Source organism: Budorcas taxicolor, chromosome 14, assembly GCF_023091745.1.
Source record: "Budorcas taxicolor isolate Tak-1 chromosome 14, Takin1.1, whole genome shotgun sequence".
In the NCBI taxonomy this organism is placed as follows: Eukaryota; Metazoa; Chordata; class Mammalia; order Artiodactyla; family Bovidae; genus Budorcas; species Budorcas taxicolor.
The window spans coordinates 56,211,285-56,221,597 of record NC_068923.1 but is presented as its reverse complement, the minus strand read 5'-3'; positions in this window follow the sequence as shown (position 1 = coordinate 56,221,597).

Below are 10,313 nucleotides of genomic sequence, written 5' to 3'. Positions count from 1 at the left end.
CCAATACATTGGTCACCTGATGCGAAGAGCTGACTCAGTAGAAAAAACCCTGATGCTGGGAAGGATTGGGGACAGGAGGAGAATGGGACGACAGAGGATGAGATGGTTGGATGGCATCACTGACTCAATGGAGATGGGTTTGAATGAACTCTGGGAGTTGATGATGGACAGGGAGGCCTGGCGTGCTGCAGTTCATGGGGTCGCAAAGAATCAGACACAGCTGAGTGACTGGACTGGACTGAACTGAACTGAACTGATACCTTTATGAGGTTGGTACTATTATCATTCTCCAAATTTATCTGAATAAACAGATGGAGAGGAGTTAAGCTCCTTGCTGTAGGTTGTAGGTTTTGAGACTGGTACAGAACACTGAAGGAGTAAGAGTGAGAGTAGATCGGCCCAGGGACTGATCCCTGAGGGGCTCCAACACCTAGAGGTTGGGTAGAAGCAGAGGATTCTGCAAAGGAGAGGGAGAAGCAGCAACACTGAGATGAAAGGAAGGCCAAAATAACTTAGGGTTCAGTTCAGTTCAGTTCAGTCGCTCAGTTGTGTCCGACTCTTTGCGACCCCATGAATCCCAGCACGCCAGGCCTCCCTGTCCATCACCATCCCAGAGTTCACTCAGACTCACGTCCATCGAGTCAGTGATGCCATCCAGCCATCTCATCCTCGGTCATCCCCTTCTCCTCCTGCCTCCAATCCCTCCCAGCATCAGAGTCTTCTCCAATGAGTCAACTCTTCGCATGAGGTGGCCAAAGTACTGGAGTTTCAGCTTTAGCATCATTCCTTCCAAAGAAATCCCAGAGCTGATCTCCTTCAGAATGGACTGGTTGGGTCTCCTCACAGTCCAAGGGACTCTCAAGAGTCTTCTCCAACACCACAGTTCAAAAGCATCAATTCTTTGGTGCTCAGCTTTCTTTACAGTCCAACTCTCACATCCATACATGACCACTGGAAAAACCATAGCCTTGATTAGACGGACCTTAGTCGGCAAAGTAATGTCTCTGCTTTTGAATATGCTATCTAGGTTGGTCATAACTTTCCTTCCAAGGGGTAAGCATCTTTTAATTTCATGGCTGCAGTCACCATCTGCAGTGATTTTGGAGCCCAGCAAAATAAAGTCTGACACTGTTTCCACTGTTTCCCCATCTATTTCCCTTGAAGTGATGGGACCGGATGCCATAATCTTCGTTTTCTGAATGTTGAGCTTTAAGCCAACTTTTTCACTCTTCTCTTTCACTTTCATCAAGAGGCTTTTTAGTTCCTCTTCACTTTCTGCCGTAAGGGTGGTGTCATCTGCATATCTGAGGTGATTGATATTTCTCCTGGCAATCTTGATTCCAGCTTGTGTTTATTCCAGCCCAGCATTTCTCATGAGGTGCTCTGCATATAAGTTAAATAAGCAGGGTGACAATATACAGCCTTGACACACTCCTTTTCCTATTTGGAACCAGTCTGTTGTTCCATGTCCAGTTCTAACTGTTGCTTCCTGACCTGCATACAGATTTCTCAAGAGGCAGGTCAGGTGGTCTGGTATTCCCATCTCTCTCAGAATTTTCCACAGTTTCTTGTAATCCACACAGTCAAAGGCTTTGGCATAGTCAATAAAGTAGAAATAGATGTTTTTCTGGAATTCTCTTGCTTTTTCCAACTTAAGGTAGTGAATGCCAAGTGAAGAAAGATGTCATGGAGGACAGAGTCATCAGTTATGTCAAGTAACAGGTCAGATAAGATGAGGGTTGAGTATTTAGCATCTTGCACCTGGCACCTGGAAACCACTGATAACCTGACCAGCACAGTGTAGATGTCGTAGAGTGGCAATGAAAGCCTAATTGGAGAGCGTTCATGAGAAGAGGAGACACAGCGTAGTGAGGACACTCTTAGGAATTTGCTGCAAGAGGGAAATGTCAATAGCTAGTGGGAAAAATCAATAAAAAACTGTTTTATAGTGGGAGAAATAATAGGCCGTTTGAATGTTGAAACTGTAGAAAGAAAAACATGATGAACTGGAAGGGAGAGGAGAGAATACCTGGAGCGATCTCTGGGAGCTGGTGAGAGGAGGTGGGATCTAGGGCACAGATGGAAGGGCTGCCTTTGAACAGCACACCTGTAGTAACAGACAGGATGGCCGAGTGGAAGTGTGGAAGGTGGGCTGAGTGTTAGTGGGAGTGTGTGGAAATGATCGTACAATTGTTTTATCTGCTCAATGAAGGAGACTCATAAGCTAAGTGTGAGGACAGGTAAGAGGAGGTATTTGAATTTTCAGGTGGTTTGAGAGAGTATAAGAATAATAAACTACTGTGCTTTAAACAGATAGCTAGTAGGAACTTGGTGCATAGCACAGGTTGCTCATCTTGGTGCTCTGTGTTGACCTAGATGGGTGGGATGGTAGGGGGATGGGTAGGAGGGAGGTCCAAGAGGGAGAGGATATATATGTGTATATATATATATGTGTGTGTGTGTGTGTGTGTGTGTGTGTGTGTGCATGCGAAGTAGTTTTAAGTCATGTCTGACTCTTCGTGACCCTATCAACTGCAGCCTGGCAGGCTCCTCTGTCCATGGAATTCTCCAGGCAAGAATAGAAGAGTAGGTTGCCATGTCCTTTTCCAGGGAATCTTCCCAACCCAGGGATTGAACCTGACTTTCCTGTGTCTCCTGTATTGGCAGGCAGATTCTTTACCACTAAGGCCACCTGGAAAGCCTAGATATATGTATAGTTGATTCAGTTTGTTATAAGGCAGAAACTAACACAACATTGTAAAGCAATTATATTCCGATTAAAAAAAAAGAATAAAGCAGGAGAAATAAAGTGTGATTTCTGGGGAAAATTAAGGGCTCACTTGGGGTTCGTGTTCATGAAGTTAAAGAAAGACCAGTGAGAACAGCTGTGTGGTATCTACAGGTGTGTTCATCTGCGTTGGTCTAAGCATGGACTAGATAGAATTAATTTAGCTGGCACGTGAGTCTGGCCAACTGAGAACAACATATTAAGGGAAGGAGTTGTAGGGAGGTATAAGGTAGAGATTGCAATAATTGTCCATGGAAGATAAGCTGGTAAGGAGGGAAGGGATGACTGAGGAAAGTAAGGAACATGGAAAGGTTCTATCAAGGAGCTGGAGTCTCAGAGTGAGTGAAAGATAGGAGTTCAGGTGCCAAAGGAAAGACAGGAGGTGGTGATCAAAGAGTGGGATGGTAGAATGGAGATAATGGGGGATTATGATTATTGATAATAACTGATAATATGATTATTGATGAGGTCTAGGAAATAACCAGTAGACTGAGTGATTGAAGAGCAAGATCAACAGAGGAGGGGAGGTCAAGGAGCTCCGCAGAATGTGGGAACTTCATCTGGAAGGATATTGCCAATAACGCAGAAGTAGGGTTGAAGAGGGCAAAAGCGATCCAGGAAATGAGGGAAACGCCACCTGGGGGTTAGTGGTGAACCCTAGCAGTGAAGATAAGAGGTTGAATAGTCTGGTGACATGAGATGCAAGGGGGCTTCCCAGGTGGTGTTAGTGGTAAGGAACCCGCCTGCTAGTGCAGGAGACATAAGAGACCCGGGTTTGATCCCTGGGTGGAGGGCATGGAAACCTTCTCCAGTATTCTTGCCTGGAGAATCCCATGGACAAAGGAATCTGGCAGGCTACAGTCCGTGGGGTCGCACATGACTGAAGTGACTTAGCACACATGCACACGAGAAGCAAGTGCGGGTGTTTCAGGGAGGAGTTAGAATGATCCGAAAGTGGAAAATAAGAGTGCAGTCCTTGAGAAGCCTACAGGGGAAGCAGAATCCTCAGGGGAGAGAGGGAAAGACATTGTTTCCACTGGGACTTTCCGCTGGGAAAGACATTGTTTACATGGGGAATTTGAGGCTTAAAAGAGACAATGCTTACACAGTATTCAGCACAGAAATGCCAGGGATTTTTTTTTTTTTCTTTTTGTTACCAAACCCTGAGAACTGTGCCTGTGCTGGACTTTCCCATTTTGGACGAGAGTTCAGTTCAGTTAGACTCCATTTCCTCAGGGACAAATGGTAGCTTCAGGCTTCAGAGCCCTGGAGGAGCTGCTCACTGAAGTGGCGTGACTAGCAAACAGAATCAAGAGCCTGCGTGGTGTGATCTGCTGGGACCAGTGTTGGTTTCACTGGTGCCAGTTGCTCAAAGTGTTACCATTAAACTCCTATCAAGGAGTTGCCTCTGAGTGATTTTATTCTGTTTTTCCTCTATGTGCGTGCTAAGTCCCTTCAGTCGAGTCCGACTCTTTGCGACCCTATGGACTGTAGCCCACCAGGCTGCTCTGTCCATGGGGATTCTCCAGGCAAGAATATTGGAGTGGGTTGCCATGCCCTCCTCCAGGGGATCTTCCAGACCCAGGGATCAAACCCAAGTCTCTTCTGTCTCCTGCACTGGCAGGCGGGTTCTTTACCACTAGCGCCACCTGGTGTTAAAAAGTTTTCCCTTTTCTGCAGAGGTTTATTTTTCTGATCATCTAAAATGGTCTTTTGTATACCTAAAGCTTAATTTCATGCTCAGATAATTTGAAACTAAAAAGAAACTGTCAGATCATGGAGGAAGGAAAGAAGATGGGAACGCATATTAAGTGCTGACTTATGCCAAGCATTGTGGTAAGGATTTTCCTCGTTTGAATTCTTTCATTCATTTGTTCATTCTTTAACTCACCAAAATGTGTGTGTGTGTGTGTGTGTGTGTGTGTGTGTGTGTATAGAATCCTTGCTAAATATTAGGTATTCAGCAATAAAATAGACAGAGATTTTCCTCCTTGGAGGAGCTTAAGGTTAAATGAGAGAAACAGCTAAGCAAACAGAAATTATAATATAATGGGACATTAATAATTAATAATTTAAAAATATTTAGTAAGCACTAGGTACTCTGTAACCCACTCCAGTGTTCTTGCCTGGAGAATCCCAGGGACAGGGGAGCCTGGTGGGCTGCCATCTATGGGGTCGCACAGAGTCTGACACGACTGAAGCGACTTAGCAGCAGCAGCAGCAGCAGCAGTAGCAGGTACTCTGAAAAGATCCTTTACATTCGTTCATTTAATCTTGTCCGCAGTCTTCTCAGACACCATGTTAATGATCTCATAATAAAGCTGTGTTACAAACCATTTCAAACCTCGGTGGCTCATGACCACAAATATTTACTTCTCTTGCATTCTTTTTTCTGCTTTAGACTATTGGTCAGCTGGACTTGGCTCCAGGCTTCTGACTGGATTCAGGTCTGCTCATGTGTCTCCGTGTTCTCCCTTTTATAGCAGTTCCTCCAGGACATATTAAAGCCCTCACTCACGGCAAATCCATTAGTACCCCACTGGTCAAGGTCTGATGCATGGTCAAGCCCAACACCAGTGGGTGGGGGATGTCCTCTGCCTCCTCAATTGAGAGTTCCTGCAGGCACAAGGTGAGAGTGAAGAGCTGAGAACAGTGATTCAGTCAAGCGTAGGTGCTGACTATTCTGTCATCTCCAGCTTACGAGTGAGGACATTTAAAGAAGGTAAGCAACTGGCCCAGGGTGAGAGAGCTGGGAACCTTGATCCCTGGATCCCATGCCCTTGACCACTACACTATTTTGCACAGGCTACTTAGGAAGGACATACGGGAGGTGGCTTCCCAGCCTATAAGGGTATAAAGGGTTTAAGCAGGATGTGTAGGAAAGGAAGGGCCTGGAGCTGGTCCTGAGTAAGATTTGGCCAGACTGGGAGTTTCTATCTGGTTTAGCAGCAAGGGCGGCATAGGTAGTGGTAAAAGCAGTTTCACTGGAGAGGTGAGAGCAGAAGGCAGGTGGGTGGGTTCAATGGTACATGGGAGGTGTGGAAAGAGAAACAGGCTCTGGAAGCTTGACTAAGGTGGGTAGGAAAAAATAAAAGGATGGTAGGATGGGAATAAGATAGAAGATTAGCATTGGGGATTTTTTCTTCAGAGACCTGAAAGTTAGTAGAGAGGTCAAGTTGCATTAAGGTTTGATCTCTAGAATATCCATCACATCCTTGCCCTTCTGTACAAGATGTCCTGCTGGATGGTGGGAGGTGAGGAGAGAGAAGAGTTGAATGTGACTCAAAAAAAGAGGGAGAGGGAATGATTTCAATGATTGTATGTGCTTTTGCATATAACGTGTAGTCTCCCTCAGTGTCTGTCTTGTAGCCTACAGAACTGAATCGATACATTTATTTAATTGGCATTAAATACAATAAATATGAGGTAACATATGTATCACAAGCAGGTTTGAAAAGACTTTCTTGATGTCCCCATTGCTTGAAATGGAATCCTACACAATATTCCAAGCTCATGGTAGGTTAGTAAAACTTACTCCATTCTTTCACATACAAAGCGTCTGCTGAAGCCTTAGTCATGGAACTATGTGGGTTCAGTTCAGTTCACTTCCGTCGCTCAGTCGTGTTCGACTCCTTGTGACCCCATGGACTGCAGCATGCCAAGCCTCCCTGTCCGTCACCAACTCCCGGAGTTTACTCAAACTCATGTCCATTGCATCGGTGATGCCATCCAATCATCTCATCTCCTATTGTCCCCTTCTCCTCTTGCCTTCAATCTTGCCCAGCATCAGGGTCTTTTCAAATGAGTCGGTTCTTCACAATCAAGTGGCAAAGTATTGAAGTTTCACCTTCAGCATCAATCCTTCCAGTGAATATTCAGGACTGATTTCCTTTAGGATTGACTGGTTGAATCTCCTTGCAGTCCAAGGGACTCTCAAGAGTCTTCTCCCACACCACCTCAAAAGCATCGATTCTTTGGTGCTCAGCTTTCTTTATAGTCTGAGTCTCGCATTCACACATGACTACTGGAAAAATCACAGCTTTGACTAAATGGACCTTTGTTGGCAAAGTAATGTCTCTGCTTTTTAATAAACTAGGTTGGTCAAGTTTGGTCTAGGTTGGTCATAACTTTTCTTCTAAGGAGCTAGCGTCTTTTGATTTCATGGCTGCAGTCACCATCTGCAATGATTTTGGAGCCCCTGCAAATAAAGTCTGCCACTGTTTCCACTGTTTCTCCATCTATTTGCCATGAAATGATGGGACCAGATGCCATGATCTTAATTTTCTGAATATTGAGTTTTAAGCCAACTTTTTCACTCTCCTCTTTCACTTTCATCAAGAGGCTTTTTAGTTCCTCTTCACTTTTTGCCATAAGGGTAGTGTCATCTACATATCTGAGGTTACTGATATTTCTCCTGGCAATCTTGATTCCAGCTTGTGCTTCTTACAGCCCAGCGTTTCTCATGATGTACTTTGCATATAAGTTAAATAAGCAGAGTGACAACATACAGCCTTGACGTACTCCTTTCCCGATTTGGAAAAGTACAACAACAGCAAAGTCTGTTGTTCCATGTGGATTAGGAGAGTATAACTTTTAGAGGTAGTTGGTATAAGCATGCATGTGAAGCTTTTTGCATGCCAGAATTTATACAAGGATTTTTTTTATTGGCGTATAATTGCTTTACAATGTTGTGTATCATCCACAGTTTTGAACTTTCACTTTGTTATCTTTTAAAACAATGCAGGTGACTACAGCTCAAAATAAACCAATGAAGAAATTCAATTTGCCTTTCAGTATTTGAGATAAATAGTTCACTTGGTTAGATCAGGTTTGCTTTCCAATATCACAGCTTAAATTGGTTTCTTTGACATTCAGGATTCAAATGAATTGAAAATATGTGAGCGACTTGAAAGTGGTTGAAACATTCAATTCTGGATCAGAGATGATGTGGCTGGCTAGGAGATGCATTATGTGATTGTGAAAAGAATTTCAGTTCATTAATATTTATTAGTGAATAACAAGGAATCTCAAAGTTAAAGGGTCATAAAATAAAAAGAGCTCATCCCGTTCCTGATATGCGTCTGTCACAGATGGGAGCTGTGCTCTGCTTTATCTTCTTCCAGGTCACCATAGGAGGGGAAAACCAGGCATGGTGAATTGGGAATTGACTTTTAAGGTTTCTGCCTGAAAAAGGCACCAGTTACTCCAGCGCATATTACACTGAGCAGAGCACGTCACACAACCACACCTCACTAGAAGTGTCAGGGAAGTGGAATCAATCCCAGAAGGAAAGAAGCCAAACATATTCAGTGAACAGCACTAATGATGAGCAAATGGAAGGTATCCTAGTTGTCATTAGCACTATTCTGATTCTGACTGTGGTCTGGACTGCAGGTGGCCATGGCCTCTGCTCACCCTTCCTGATTCTCTTTCCATCTTTCTGCACTCAGCTCAGCTCCAGAGGCTGACGTCTATGCAACACATCTCCTGGGCTCCCTTGCCCTCTGGTTTCTCATTGGATTTGACCACTGCAACTCTCTGGCTATAGTTTGAAGAGTTAGGGAAGAAAGATGCCAGGATATCTATTCTATGGATCCTTCCTTGCTGGGCTGCATTTGTTAGAGGCTGAATTCTTCTCTTCAAGGTCAAAGGCCCTAATCAGACAGGCTTCTTCTATAGCTACAACTGTCTCTAGGGTCTGTAGTCCTCGGATGGAAATGGCTTCTCTCTGGTGGTACACCCAAGGTCCTTCACCACCCTTTGCTGATATCTTTTAATCTGTCCACATCCTCATAAAAAGAGAATCTTCACTAAATATATGTCATTTACCCTTTATAGTATGCTATCTGTTTCTTGCCAGGGGGTATGATCAGTAAAAGTGTAATGACTCTTGGATCTACAGTTTTGGTGGGCAACAGGCTGGCTAAGAGCTGCTCAGATTCCATAGAGGGTGTGTCCTCCAATGCCTCAAGGAGAATGAAGGAACAGGAAGATCTGCTTAGGTCACAGAGCAGAGTCATGGACTGGGAAGCTCCTCTCTGGGAGCAAGATAGAAGCAAGGAGTGCTCCCTATTCTCAAGGACAGAGGAGCCTCTCAATAGCACACCAGAATTTCTATCATCGGTGAATGCCATGTGTTCCCTATTGCTTCCCCTCTGAACAAGCTTGTTTGTTGTTGCTTATCTGTCCCCATTTCACCATCGTGTACTGACTGTGTTAGGGAAGGTAAGCTGTCTTTTTAATTTATTAGTCTCTGGTCAAGAGGACACATGTCCACATCTGTTGGAGAGGGCACTGTGCATCACAATGGACACTGAGCCTGATGTCAAGGCCAAATGTGACTTAGGGATTTTACATCTTAGGGACAGAGTGAATGTGTTTACATCAGGGGAGAAGAGTGAACCTGCTACTTGGTGACCAGTAGGGTGATAGTCATTGGCACTGGCTTTCCTTCTGAGCTTATGATGGAATGACACTTTCCTGCTCATTTCCTGCATTAAATGTGATTGTATCACTTACTTGGTAGAGCAAGTGGTAAAGAGTCTACCTGCCAATGCAGGAGACACAAGAGATGAGGGCTCGATCCCTGGGTTGGGAAGATCCTTGGAGAACGAAATGGCAGCCCATTTCAGTATTTCTTGCCAGGAAAATTCCATGAACAGAGGAGCTTGGTGGGCTACAATCCATGGGGTCACAGAGTCAGACACGACTGAGCACACACATGCCACACCATCACTTACTTTGATCAATAGCTTGTTCTACTTCTAGGTGGAAGCTTTAGAGAACCAGTGTGTGAGTTGACATGTTTAGGTAACATTCCACATAGGGGTCATCCCACAGGTCTTTGGCCCCAGAGTGAGGAATACAGCAGAGAAGCGTCCACCATGACCCACGTTGAACTTGTATAGCTGGAGTAGGAAATAAATCTTCGTGGTTTTATTTCACTGAGATTTGAAGGATTTGTTTTTTTTTAATCACAGCTCAATCTAGCCTTTGCAGACTGATGTTGTAGGGAAGATGATTCTAGACAGAGTATAGTCAATGCATGGAGGCCAGAAATTGCATGTCATTGGTATGCCAGGATGAATAATTTGGTGTCTTAGGAGAGTAATGTTCTTGAGAAAAGAAAGGAATGGTGAGAACACTTTAATGGCTCTCACAGAAGTGCAGATTTTATCCTGCTGATAAAGGGGAGGAGGTAGTGGATTATGGGAGAGATTTGGGAGTGTAGAGGAGGCTATAGATTGGAGCAAAAGAGACTTATTAGTTGGTTGCTTTAAGAGTCTAATAGTATCCAGGTTAGGGCAGTGGTCATGGAAGGTGGAGAGCAAGGAAAGAGGGGCAACTTGGAGGTCAGTCGGTGCTACTCGGTGATCATTTGGAGGTGTGTGGTGGGGACAGTGAGAAATCGAAGATGATCTGAGATAATTTGGGGGAGCTTGGGGATGTTAGTTTTGCTTTAGGATCCATGTTTGCCTTAGTAGTTTTCAGCAAATCACCTGGTTAGAAATCAAGGACGACTGTT